The sequence below is a fragment of the Molothrus ater genome, chromosome 1 (genome assembly GCF_012460135.2).
Source record: "Molothrus ater isolate BHLD 08-10-18 breed brown headed cowbird chromosome 1, BPBGC_Mater_1.1, whole genome shotgun sequence".
Taxonomy (NCBI): Eukaryota; Metazoa; Chordata; class Aves; order Passeriformes; family Icteridae; genus Molothrus; species Molothrus ater.
In genome coordinates this window covers 69436769-69451171 of record NC_050478.2, presented here as the reverse complement: position 1 = coordinate 69451171, position 14403 = coordinate 69436769, and the positions used below count along the sequence as shown (strand labels likewise).

The following is a 14403-nucleotide window of genomic DNA, read 5'->3' as shown; positions in this document are numbered from 1 at the left end:
GCTGATGATGTGGGCTGTTGTGTAAGAGTGGAGTGCACATAAGTACTCCTTGCTTCCCCAACAGACCTAGTCTGTATGCGCTGATAACACACATCTGTCCACAGACTCTGTCCACAGAAATTGAATTTCTGCCAGCAAAATCCCTCTTCTAGGGTGTTCATATAAAATACACCTCAAATGCACAGAAAATTGCCTTCAAAGTTAGAAGCATATATGCAGAAACTATTTAGTAGTGCCTCATCTGGAAGAAGTTAGGAAGTATTAAAAAATGAAAACTCATTATACAATACATTGGAATGAGGAACATTTAGAATTGTGCAACATGCACTGCAGTGAATGAGAATATTACAAACTGAATGTGACTGATATGACACAAATTATCATCAGTTTGAATGCAATTTGGAACCTTGCCAGTTACACTTTTGATTAAACACTTGATTCTGATGATGTTCTTATGCTGTACAAATATATACCCTATTATATGATATAAACTATGCATTGGTGTAGCTCATGTTACAAGAATGTGTCTCATGCTCCAATAATTACTTTAAATTGTCATGGGAATTCAATGTTTCCGTTGGAAGCTGGTGTTACAGTAGCTGTTCTCTCACATGCAATTACAAAATTTTTCACCTGAAATATTTTTGTCTGTGTAGTGTTAGAACTACTGCAAAAAGTAATCATTTTCAGTGGGAAAAGTATATTAATCTTCTGATTAAAAACAGCAAGCAAATAAACAAAGAGGAAAAGAGTGAGAGAAATGTTTTGATTTAATTACGAGTGAGTGGGAAAGGAAGTGGTCGGTACCTTCCCCCAAAATCCTGAACTGATGTGTCTGTCACATGCATACAAGCAGAGTGCCTCTAGTCACATTCAGGCACAAAATCACTGGTTTTGTACACAGACATTTCATGTTTCTGGGCCATTCCTCACTTCACTAACTACCCACTGCTCTATAATGGTCTGACTTAAAGTAATGAATAGTTGCTTCCTCAAGCAAGGTTTTTAAATACCTGAAAATGTCATTGATATCTGATGTAGAGAGCATATTTTATGTCCTTTGATTCACAGTGATGTTCTGCTTTTCATGCTTCTGGCATAGGCCTTCTACCTTCAAGGGTTAGTTTCTCATGTTTAGACAACAAACACGTAATTAATAATCCATGAAAGATTCCTTTTCTGTTTCATGTGATCTGTTGAGTACACACACATATGCTTCAGTTGTTATTAATTCTGTAGAATAGGAAAATCACTCTTTGGATGTCTAATAAAGCTGTTACATCCTGAACCCAATTTCTTTATTAAGATGTTTTGTGGGGTTGTTGTTCCCTCAGGTACTCTGCGGTGTTGCTACTCCTAGTCCTTGACAATCTCTGTCGAGATGCTTTCCTTCCCTTGCAAGGGCAACACCTGGCACCTCACTGGCAACCCCCATGCAGTACTATTTTTCTTGCAATATAGTTTCCCATCTCTTTGTTTCCTCTCAAACTCACAGAAATTTCAACTCTGGTATTTTCATTGTGCACTCTATTTTATTTCTGGGTTTGTTTTTTATTTTGTTTTATTTTATTTCCTGGAGTATTTTAACAAATTCTTAGGAGTTTTCTCTGCTTCAGCCATTGGCATAGCACAGCACTGCCCTGACAATGTGTCCACAGTCATTTCCTGTTCCAAGTACTGCTGTATCTCATATTATATCGCTATGCATAACTCTTGCCAGGAAAAAGGGGTCTCAAATTGATTTTTCACAGAAAAACACGGATATATTTATTTGGTTTGCTACTACAAATATTCTTTCTCTAGGTTGTGACCGGGTGAATTCCAGGCCCATTGAGGCCAATGGAAATCCGTCACTTGACTTCAGTGGAGACAGGATTTCCACCCAAATTTTTGCCTGTTTGGAGAATTAGAACTGACAGTGATTGCTGAAAAAAACCCTGGAACAACACAGCAATGTAAAAAAATAATAATAACAAGATTGTGCCACTTCTGGTAGTATCAAGTAATGACTTTTCAGCACTGTGTGTGAAAGCAATTAAGACAACTAAGCTTTATATTTTTGCTTGGCTTTTTTGTTTTAAACCATTCCCTGTTGTTATTTGTGTGTTGATAGGATCAAGGAGACTTAGCCACAGATAAGAACCTCAGTGTTGTATAAACAGAGAAAGAAAACAGAGCCTCCTTCAGGCTTGCCAAATAAGTGCTTACCAAGAGGTGAGGGAACATGGGGAAACAGTACATCTACACTGATGGTTGTTGTATGTTGGGCTGTGGAGCAGCGCCCTGAGAGCCTCTTCCCAGGTTTTCCTCTGTGCGATGGCAGAGGAGAGCTTTAGGAGGTGTTTTGAAGGACATAGAGTAGCTCTGTGCTGAGAATTACAGATTTCACTTTCAAAACATGAAGAAAAGAGAAAGGTGTATGAAATGTGAAGAAATGCTGGTAGGAGATTATGAGCTGCTGCCTTTAAGAACAGAAGTGAGGGGAAAAAAGGCTGGGAAGTGAAGGAAAAGCATCTGTGATGTGGTAAGGGCAGTAACAGCAGGACTGGAGAGGCTGGGTGGCCTTTCCTCAGGAGAGGAAGCTGACTCAATTCACCTCTCCCTTCTGTTAGTGTCCTTAACACATCTCTCTGGTATTTCTAGAGTTGTTTGTATTCACAATCCAAAATTCAGAGTCTCAAATAACATAACTGTCCATATCTAGATACTTTTCTCCCACCATCAGCAGTACTTTTGGAACTGGATGCAAACCAGCTGGAAATAAGATGAGGACAGATTTTCTTGAAAGATTTCTCATACAGACAGCTTTTAGCTGGGTTGGAAACATTTCAAAAGAAGTAATTTTTCATTCTATTCCAGCATTTCTTCATCCAGTTAAAGCCAGGGAGTGCAGAGATAATTTTAAAAGAGAAAGGGACTGAAGCCTAATTCCAAAACTACAGTAACTGACACAATAGAATTATGACTAGATTTTTTTTTAAAGAGTAATGGGATTTTCATAAAATCTATGACCTGAATGAAGACTCAAGCAGGCCACTCATTTGCAAGCTATGGTTCATCTCAATTTAATATACATGGCTCCAAAACAAATCCCTGCCCCTAAGTATTTTTAAACTTCAAGGCTCTTTGGAACCTGCATCTACACTGTATTTTCCATATATTGAGAGTTTGCAGCTCATCTAAAGTCAATACTCGCTAAATGCACACCACAATTTTGAAGCGCAGAAGTACCTGAGAAAGGCAACTCTGGAGACCATACTCCTGGTGAAACCAGGTCTTGGGGACTGCCTGGCCTTAGATACAGATGTGCTGCCCTCAGACACTATGCATGTAGCCCAGACCCTGCCTTTATAACTGCTGAGTGGAGTCTGTAGATCAAGGTAGGTGTCTGAAACATGGATTTGAATGCTGAGGCTTGTACCCCTCTGTGTTTGACTGACATCTCTCTTTTTCATCTCCAGTTAACTTTCTTCTCTTGAATCATGGTACATGTCTGCCTCTGCTCCTTCAGATTTTGATGTGCTTGATACTTTTCCTAAACCCTTCCTGTATGAGCACTTTGGTAGTGCAGACACTCTTTATTGAACCCTATATGTTTTTGACAGTGGTGGGAAGAGGAGATAAATTTTGTTCTTGCATGTGAACTTGAGTGTTATCGTGTACGTTCCTTTGACTGCTAACCATATTTCCTGCTGGCTTTGTTACCCACAGCAGTATGTAACTTTCCTTCCTTTGTCCCATTCAAACTCTTAAAAAAAGGAATAATTTCAGAAAGCAGTTATGGGTTCACATTTTCTAAATTTTCTCTTTTCCTCCTTTTTCCTTACCTCACTAGTAGATTCTTTCACTTTATGAGAATAAGCAATTACTTATCTGTGCCATTCCATAGATATTCAACATCTTCATTTTCCCAGCATGAATACTCCTGCTCTTTCTGACCATAGTACATTAAGTGTTTAAAAGGAGTGGTTCTGTGCTTGTGCAGCAGCTTGCTTGATGTTACTATGGCTAGTACTGGACCGGGAACTGCTTTCCTGTCCCCCAAATTGGTTTTGTAACCATGGCTTTCATCCCAATTGTAATCAGTTCAGAATTTTCCCCTTGGGCTGTGGACTTACTTTGCTACTATAACTACCAGGTAGATATGAAGATTTTTCAAACAACAATAAGTTAAAACTGAAATTACCATATGAGCTTTTTTTTTTTAACAAAATATTTTGTTGCTCTGGAAGCATTTTTGTTAATATTCTCTACATTGTGAAATTTATCTAAAGTGACTGTTTCCTGAAAAAAATAAAAAAACACCAGAAAAAACCAAATCAATAACTGGTTTTTGTTTTTTTTTTTTAAATTGGTGTTTTCTGACTGGAGAAGTTGTGTGAAGAAATTCTCATGTGGCTTCTTTACAAGTTTATCGGTTTAGAATACAGACACATTAGCTGCTTAACGAAATTTAATTTCGCTACTCAGTCAGAAGTAATACAGGTTTTATTTAAAGCATGATCCAAAACTTATTGTAGTCAGCCACTCTCTGCATTAAGTAGACTTCACACTCAGAAAAATCAGAACCATTGGCAGCTATCAGTAGCTTCATTTGGCATCTCTGTGGAACTCAAAAATTTTCTGTTTTCCAGCTGTTGAACATGAAGCCTGCTGAAGGCCGAGGCACTTGCCCAAGGACATGCTGTATGTCAGTGGTGAGATCCTGAACAGCAGCAGCATCTCAACACTAGACTTTGGCTTTCAGGCTGTAGGCTCTGAAGGCATATATAAAAGAACTTTCTCCCATATGCATTTTCAGCTTGCTCTGCCTAATGTTGACAACAGTCTCAGAGTCCCAACCCAGACCTGGAGTCTTTGACTGAGTAGCTTAAGCCTTTAAAACACAGTTCTCAGTCCCATGATTTCTTTTCAATGGAGTAATAGCACTTAAAACCCCAGCAACCCTATAGCTGTAACACAACCCACAGGCTGTTACACTCTCTCCGTGGGGTCACATCCTGAGCAGTTGTTCAAGCAAGAACACATTTCATGGTCCGTATTTCATCTAGACAAGGCTTTAAACTTAGATTGGCTCCCACCAAATTTAGTTTGTTACCCCAGACTTTCCTTGAAGGCTGAAATGCACTATCGGCCTCACTTAAATTTGCCTTGCAGATCATATGTTTGGTAGCTGGGAAAAAGTAAATATAGTTGTGCTTTTTTCAAAATGTGTGTCTGGCAAAGATAGTAGAGAGTTTACAGTCAATTTGAAGTTCATAAGGCTCCTACCAGTAAAAATATTAAATATTTTCAATTTGTGTCTTAAAATTGCAGCAGCCTTCTTTCCATCCTAGAGCTCCTGATGTCTCAAGCCATCAGTTGTCAGTTGTGACTGTATTTTGCTGCCAGAACTTGAACTAAAAACTTCCTTGAACAATTTAAATGTTATATTTTCTGATATATAAGCAGTTCTGGGAATTCTTTCATTCTTCCAGTGCTTCAACTTTTTACACTCTCACTGCTCCATCAGGCCATGAGCAACAAAGGAGCAACCAATGAGCAACAAACTTCCCAATACATATTTCATTATTCTGAGCAATATTTTTATTGCTTTTATTGCTTTTTATTGTCTTCTTTGTCTGTGAGAGATAGAACTCAATGGAAGTATCCTCCCTATCCTTACACAGACTCTCTCTTGTTATTGTCAATCTAGCACACCTTTTCTTTTCAAATCATGATCTTCCACTGGTTTTCCAATAGTGAGAAAATGCTGTTTATGTTGAACTTGGTGCCTGCTGTAGATCAAGCAATCTAAGCCCTTGCATGCTCAGATATAATTCTTGTGTCCTGAAATTAACCCAAGTGCAGCTTGAGGAAATCCTGTCATAGGAAGTGCTGCATATGCCTCGAGTTGTTGGGCAGGGTCATGGTAAGCACTGGCTGGCAAAGTGTTTCACATTACAGGGACCATCTCTTGTTGGATTCCAACTTAAACGGCCTTGCTGCCTTTTGCTCCCACTCTTTTGTCATCTCTCGGTTTTCTCAGATAGGCCCACTGCATTCTCATATTTGGGTAAATCTGAGCAAGTTTTCAAGGTTTGTTTATGTGTCCTCTAGTGTTCTGCCACAGGATACCCACAAACTGCGTTCAGTTGCAGACAGACTTTTTTTTTTCCCCCTTCTATTTGTATTCTCTGTTCAAGAATTGCCATCTCTTAAATCTAATTTTTCGCTGGAGTAGAGCCAGCTTCATATTTTTGCCATGTGATCTCACTTCTTGCTGTCTGGATTAATTGAAATCTAAAAATCTACCAGCTGCTTCAGAATCCACTGTTGTCAGAATTAAGAAGATATTCTGATTACTTCTTTTTCCTCTCAGATTCAAATACATTTTTGTACCTTTTCAAGTTCAGAAAAATCTCAGAGAGGCTCAGCCCCAATGGAGCCTCTGGTGGTCATTTTCCTACCAGCAAATGGTCTTCTCTCTTTCCTGTGGATAGACTCAAAGTCCAGTGAACTTTAATGTGCTTAAATTAGAACATGGAACATATGAGTCCTTTATTCTATGTCTGCTTCTATCTGCAGGCTGTAACAGGAGTTTGACAGAAGCTTGAAGAGACCCTCCTGGAAAACTAAAAGCACAAAGACAAAAGCCCCAGTAGGAAAAGGAATGGTTTAAGTGCCATTCACTAAAGGCATGAAAATCAGTCCAACCATTGGTGGCACCTGTGGAGAAGAAGTAGTTTGGAGATGTCATAAAAACCTCTGCAGTGGTGAGCCAGGAACATGTGCAGTTAGCTGGGGTGTATGGTGTCTCAGTTAAAATGGAGCCACGCTTCAGGAAAATGTATTTAAATTAACTTCATTGGGAAACAGTGATCATCCTAGAGTGCTGCTGGGTCTTACCTAGTCCAGTGCATTGCCTGTATCACTCCCACAGGGATGTTCTGTAAGAAGAATCTTAAAAATTTACTGCAGAAGCTTAAGCCACAGAAGAACAGGCAGGACTGACTTGTTACAGCCCATGGACAGCCCAGTGTCAATGTGACCCAGCACTGAGTTCTCTGCTTCATCTTGGAATCAGGTTACCTCTTTGACCCAATCCACAAAAAGACCTGCCATGTAAATCATGTATCCTGCATAATCCTTAGCCTCTGAGGAGAAGAAAGGGGCTTTCTTTGCCCCTTTCCACCTCTGTACTTCTGTTGCCAGGGCTGTTTAAAAATAACCTGTGCGTTGCGGCTTTGCATCCCACCTCCTGAATTTCGGATAGGGGCAGCTGCAGCCAGGACTGCAATGTGGAAGAGAGGGAAGGCAGACTGGCATAAGAGGGCAAAAAAGCTCTGTGGCTTAGCACATTGTGTGTGAAAGGGAGGTCTCATACCCCTAAAGGGAATTACTCTTTTGAACTCTCTCTGGGGTTAGAGCAGCAACATCCTAGCCATCAGATAAAAGATGGAGCAGGCAGATATCTGCTCCTGCACCAGCGTCAGTCTCCCAGCAGTCATGTGAAATCTCCTACTGGAATTTTCACACATTTGCCCAGAAGAAACTGAAGATGATGAGCACAAGATCTGTTGATTGTCACCACTAAAAGAGCTGTGGCAGCAAAACCTGCTAACAGGCAGTTCATACTCAGTCTCCCCAGTTTGGAAGACCAAGGGACAATGAGGATAGCAGCCTGGGGAAAGCATCTTCCAAGAGTAACTCATTATGCATGACACACCACGCAGCTCATTTCTTCACATACATTCACTTTGACATTACCTTCATTGTCAAGTGCATAGTTACGTACCTGTCTTGCAGGTGTCCTACCCCTGCCTATTTTCTACTACCAAAACATCTCTGGGACATAGTTCAACACACATCACAGTGTAACAGGCCTTCATATCATATCCTTCCTGGGGTGGAAAAAATGAATTCTCTCATTTATTTGCTCTATGCATATTGCAAAAATCCTACCAGTTATGTCTCCTGGGGCAGATGCTTTTCTTTGGCTCGCATTGATGTGTTGCTAAAAGCCCAGTGTTGTTAACAATATGGCAGGGACAGGATTCATGAGATTCAGGTGGGCCCGCTGTCTCCCTGCATTTCTTGCCATCCAGGTCTGGAGAGAAATAGGCTAGAACAAGTAGAAAGGCCAGATCTCAAAGAAATGAAAAGTGACAAAAGCCCAAGAATGAACATTTGGGAAAGTGATTCACTCATAACTATAGAAAAGCTCTAGGACTTATTCCTGAGTTTATATAACTATTTTTACACCATCTCTTAAATGGTTTGTAATTGGTCAGTTAAAATCAAGAGAATGCTGAAGTTAACTACCTGCAAGGCTCTGGAATATGGACAGCTTTGAAGTCCAAGAGAGGAGTAGGCATTGGTTTTACAGGATTTTAAATTCTTTGTGCCATGGGCCATTCTAACTTGCAGAGTAAAATACAAAGTTTTGATCAAGTTACTGGAGAACCAGCATTATTAAAAGCCTGCTTACTTGTTTATTTCAATACTGAACTTTTTTACTACTTCTCTTTTGATATGTTGATGTGATCTGTGTTTTGATGGAGAGCGCACCGTACCTGCTTTTCTGGCTGTAGGCACCTCACAGGCGCTCCAGCAAGCACATAGCTGTCATCCAAATGGGGTGTTTGAGACTGAGAGCAGAGTGCTGTGGGGCACAGGACAAAGCTTTTCCCCCAGGTCGATGAAAGGCCCACCCTTGGCTTCTGCTGGAATGCTGTAACGCTTCTGGAAAGGAGAGCAGTGAGATCAAAGGCAAAATAGCGCCAAAGAACGAAATTTAACAAAGATTCCTCACCCTGCCTAATTATCACATCACACTTTGAGTCAACATGCAAGGCTGCTGGTGCCAGCTGTGAAAAAGGCAATTAATAACTTTAAACCAAGCATAGCTTCAAACTCAAGAGGAGAAACTGTGAAGAGCTATGTACAAGTGGTAGAGCCACTGTTTTCATCCCTTGCCGAGATGCTGGTGAAGCATTTACAGCAGAAAATGCCTTTGAGAGACTTTGAGAAACATGGTAAAGTCTAGATGGATTTTAGAATGTCTCTGTCATTCCTAAAAAGATAGGGATGGCATTTCAAGATGATTAGACAAGTACTGCTCATCATCCAGGCTGGTGTGCTGCACTGCAAGTGCTGTGGGGTGAGTAGCAAGCAGTTTGTGTTCTGCTGTCCTCAGGTGAACTTCCCAAAGAGAATGTGTTGTTTACTAACGCTCCAAAAAGAATTTAAGTTGTTTGCAACTAGATTGAAGCTGGTGTTTGTCTGGGTTCAAAATCCCATCTCTGAGCCTGCGCTGGGGTTGTCACAAGAGGGCACTTTCTTGGCACTGGATGGCTCTGGCTCAGAGAGGAAGGCTATGGCTGGGGGAAGTCTGGGAGTCAGGAGTCTTCCTCTTGGTGCCAGTCCTTGAAACAGGACCTCTATTTCATGTTTTTAGCATGGGAATAACCTGTTCCAGATACCTTGTTGTACCTCTCACACCACACACTGAGCTTTTGCTATCAGTGGCAGGCCTGGGAGACAAAAGGGTGTTCCCCAGTACCTCAGGTATGGTTTGTGGAAAGCAGAATTTCATGACCAATTTCACTACACATTAAGGACAAAAAATTAATGCCCAAGCATGTTTTATATATACATCTAGGAAGAAATCTATGGTATTTCTGAAGTTGTTTCAAAGCCACCTTGTTTCAATTTGAGATTTTGCTATAAAATAAACCTCCTAAAAGCTGCATGTCATTATGTTTTGACTTAAAATTAAAGGAACATCGTAACTCCTTTTATTTTGCTAATATTCCAAAAATAAACATTTTTACTTATAAAGCTTTTAGGAAAATTCATTCCTGTTTACAGTCCCAGCACATGCACCGAGCTGGTTCCAATCCTGTCAGCCAAGCAGCTGTCCTGCCATTAACACTCTTTAGCAGCTGTGCTCTCTCCGCTACCTGGGGACCTGTTAGAAAGCGTTTACGGAGTTTCCTGTGGACAGGTGTCCCTGAAAAAGCCATGCTGCCTGCAAAGGAATGCAATAAGAGTGACCTCTCTCCCAGCACCCTCAGATATTTCAGATATTTTATTTCAGTAATAAAAGAGAAAAGCAAATTATGAAGGTGCTCCACCCACTTACCACTTAGATAATTAAAACGAGGAAGTTGTTGTATAAGTTGTACCATTGCAAAAGTGTCCCCTGGCACGTCTACTTCTCTTTGTTTCTACAGAAAGTGAGCTGAAAAGGTTGTAATGAATGAACCAGTGCAGCAGTGACACTGTACATCCCTGGCAGCTGCCTTTTGGTGTAGGCTTAAGCAACTGAAGTGTCTGCTTTCACACTCAGGTGCTTTGAAGACAGACACCACAGAGTATTTGCTCTCAGCTTTGGATACATAAACTGTCCTTTTGTTGGACAAAGGTATGCATACTATTCTCTGTCATATCTAAACACAAAAATATTTTCACTTATGTTAAAATCAATTCAGTTGCAGAACTGGGTGTGATTGTGGTCTTGAGAAAAATAATTCAGGTCATACCTCAGTGGTAACTGTGAACTAAATGTCAGCATTCATGAACATGTTAGTCAGGCCAGCTCACCAAATCTTCAAATGTGCAGAATTTCCAGAAACAGCATAAAAAGAAGCTACCTGCCAACATTTTCACTTATCAAAGGTCAAAGTTAGGTACCTCAACAAAAGTCAGACGTAGGCAATGCAGAACTGAGCTTGTTTGCTCACAGTCAGCGTGGCTTGCTGCTGTGCTATTGGCAAATTCTCCCTTTGATATTGGGAAATGAAGCTGTGGGTTTTTTTGTTTGTTCCTTGGTATAACTGGAAATCTTTCAGAGCCCAGTGACGTCTGCAAAGGTTCCTTGAGAGTGTGATGGGCACAAGTAAATCCGTGTTGTAACACCTCTGTTAATGCTCAAGTGTGTTGTGCATTATGACTTGTACATTTTGTGGTTGAAGAGTGTCATTGTGAGTGGTCTGGCAGAGGCTGCCAGCCACAAGCAAACTGGCAGAAAGCCTTCCAGTCAGGTTTGGCTACCTGTAGCTGAGCTAATAATGTTTTGCTGTGTCTGAGATAAGGAACAGTCTCTGAGGAAAGGTTTTGTCCCTACATGGTCCAAGTGCCTCGTGAAAGTCCTTAGTCCCTGCAGGGATCTCTCCCAAACCTGAGGGTGACCCATTGTGCCTGACAAGCAGGAGGACAGATGTGCACATTGCCAGAGCCTTTCTGTAGAGGTGGATGTAGGGCATGTTGGTGACATGTCTGCACAATACAGGCACCTGGGTAAGCTCCAAGACTGCCGATTTAGCAACCTCAGGCCTCAGATGCAGCACTGCACTCTCAGACTCCTCAGCCATGAGGAGCACTTGTGTGGGAAACAGGGAGTTTTGGTCCGGGCCTCTGTTCTGGACCTGAGAAAGGTAAAATCCAGAAAACATAGATGATATTACTGGAAACAGTCCCTGGTTTCTGGTCTGTTAGGTAACAGATCAGTAGAAACTTATTGTCTGGCTAGTCCGCCTCACATTTTTAACATTCTGGTATTTGAAAAAAAAATCATAAGTAGCTATATATCTAACTGTCTAGCCCTCTCTGCTGGGAAAAAAAGAAACCAATGGAGAAGGACAACCTTGGCAGTCATCCAGGAATGGGAGCTCTCTTCTTATCTGCATAAGACATAGACCACAGAAATCTTGGTTGACAGCAGCCTCTGGATTTCAGACCTCTGCTCTGACTTCACCACCAAAATCCTAACTTTATCTTATGGTTTAAGAAAGTAGTGTTATACTTTTGCTGGTGCTGTACAATCTCCTCACTTCTAGTTTTCTGCCTGACAGCTCCTCTGAAGAGTTACTCTCTTCTTGTCAGGCCTGTCCTGTTTCCATCAGCTTTACAATTTTTCTGGTTGGCTACAGTTAGATCCTCCTTTTATGTATCTCTGGAGTTGGCACATGGCAATGCAAATCTTCCCTTTGAAGATGGTGGGTACAACAAATGGAACACAGAAATTCAGGGAGAAAGGCAAAAATCATCACTTCACTGGCTTAGTGAGGCATCTGCAACTGGAAAAGGACTCATGCTGGCATAGCATGAATCCCCTTGGACAAATTTTTTCTCCTTAACTTTACTTCTAGGGTTAAAAATTTTCAGTTAAAGAAAAATAAACAAAAGTGGCCAGCATTGCTCTCACAGACGTGACCAAAGGGGTTTAACCAGTAAAGGAAATAAGGCCGAGAGATTATCTTAAACTTCTTTCCTATTAAAACAATTCATTTCATATATTGCCACAATGCAACAACTTTATCTGAACTTCCTTTCAACCTCTATAAACATGTCCTTAAAATGAAAGCTGTGAATTAATATTTGAAAAATACAGTCTCTGTATGACATTCGGCAACAATTTTTGAGTAGTAGTAGTAGTAGTAGAATTTGCTTCAAAATGAAGCATTGCATTATCAGATCAAAGAGAATTTAGTTGGAAAATATGCCTAGTGTGTAAACCAGCTATAAAATTAATGTAATTTTTTCTGTCTTTTAGTGAGCTTCATTGCATAAAAATGTGGTTTGGAACTGACACTTACTCTGGGGCAAAGAATCCATTGAAAGAGTTTGAAAAACTCCATTCAATAAGATAGGTAAGAAAAACTATATTTTTTAATTTATGCTACACTGAAGTGAACTGTAAAATCTTCTACTCAGGAATATCCCTTTTTGATACTCAGTCTCATTCTTTGGAAGGTGCAATGTTTTCAGAGAGTGATGAGAAAATAATGAATTGAGAGGCAAAGTGCCTGTTTTAGGCACCCACTCAGCAGAGTGACAAGAATGGTGCTGTCATTCAGCAAGGACAGCATTGTTTTGTTACTGCTGGGTTTATCTGCAGGAGGGCTCTGTGGGAGACTGTGAAAGAAGTTACAGAAGAGGAAGTTTCATATATGCATGACCCCAAAATGAATGAAGATAAATGAGATTGTGTATCTCTTTTTTTTTTTTTTTGAGCCTTTTTTTTTTTTGCGTTAACATTTAAAGCTCTGAAATAGGGATTCTCATATGATTCCTGCTACTATAATATGAGCATGGGTAATGAACCTGCTGCATTAGCTGGAGAAAAACATTCTGGGGAAACCATAGATACAACAGAAAATTTAAGACTTGAGGTCAAGGGAAGGACTATCAGGCCCCAGACCTTTCCCATGGCTTTTGCTCTCCATCTCTCGGCTCACTGCCCCTGTGTGGCTTCCTTCCCTTTCAAAGCTGTTTCATCATACTCCAAGCAGATTTGGCTGCATGGGGATAGGAAGGGTGTTTAAAGATTTTAAAATTGTTGCCTCATGGTCTGTAGTCCAGTTTCTTGTACCATAAATGGGTATCAGCGAATCAGTGTGGGTGAGAAAGCACTTCAGCGTGTTCTGGGTTGGGAACAAGGGGCAGACACAGGCAAGGCTTCTCAAGCCACCCAAGTGTTTGCAGAAGGGCTGCGCTCCTACGCAGCCACTTGTGTTTCCAGACAGTGAAGCGTTGTGGGTGCCCACCTTGATGTGCCATTAAGCAACAATTAGCCAAGAAGCAGGGTAAGAGTCACTGCTTTTGAAAGACTTTCACAAGGAGGCCTCACACCCAAGGCTCAGAGGGGCAAGGAAGAACCCTCAGTGTGTGGCAGACATCCACATACAGGGATGCTCAGGTGCACACAGGGGGATCTTGGCCAAACCCTGTAGTTGCAACAGCAAGCTCATCTTATTTCCAAGTGAGGGCTGGGTCCCACAGGGGACCCCACGCCTCCCACCCCACTCTCCCTTCTCTACCTGTGTGTTCTTTTCTTTCCTGAGGGGATTTTATTTCTTCCTTCCCCTGGCAACAGCTCCATGGCAGTTTTCCCCCGCCAACAGCAGCAGGCAGCAAATGCTTTGTACACCTTGAAACAATTTCTTTTACAGGCCACGCTGTGGAAGGAATCTGAGCAGCTGAGTTGCTGCATGCTGCAGGGGCATGGATCTGCCTAAATCCCACTGGCCTCAGCAGGAGATGGTTACATGTCTGGTTAGGGTTTTGGGGAAAGTTGTGAAAGGCACACAAGAGAATAGAGACCTAAATAGTGGGGATTTGGTGGAGAATTCTGAACTCCTGTGTTTTTGAATTTGAAAAAAATCACTTGAAATGCCAAGGTGAAAGTTGCTGGGGGATTTTTTGTTTTGTTTTGTATTTTTTGGGTTTGGGTTTTTTCTTTTTTTCTTTCAATTGTACTTATTTTGAACACATCCTGATTTGGGAAAGAGAGCTTTTGCTTCAGGAAAGCCAGGTATCCAGAGGAGTAGTTAGATCCCCAGAGTCAGTTTGGAAAATTCAGAGGCTCTTCTGGATGTCACCCCTCAAAGGACAATTTAGTTCGTGAAAACAGTCTGA

General features: G+C 41.1%; 1 long non-coding RNA gene across 1 annotated transcript in view; it reads left to right on the top strand.

The window, feature by feature from the left end:
• The window catches only part of LOC118698892 (uncharacterized), a 67507-nt gene that overhangs the window by 35320 nt on the left and 17784 nt on the right, over positions 1 to 14403 (top strand). The window contains exon 5 of the long non-coding RNA XR_004981967.2: positions 12539 to 12635. This is a non-coding gene — a long non-coding RNA (uncharacterized LOC118698892). The remainder of the gene's footprint in view (positions 1 to 12538; positions 12636 to 14403) is intronic.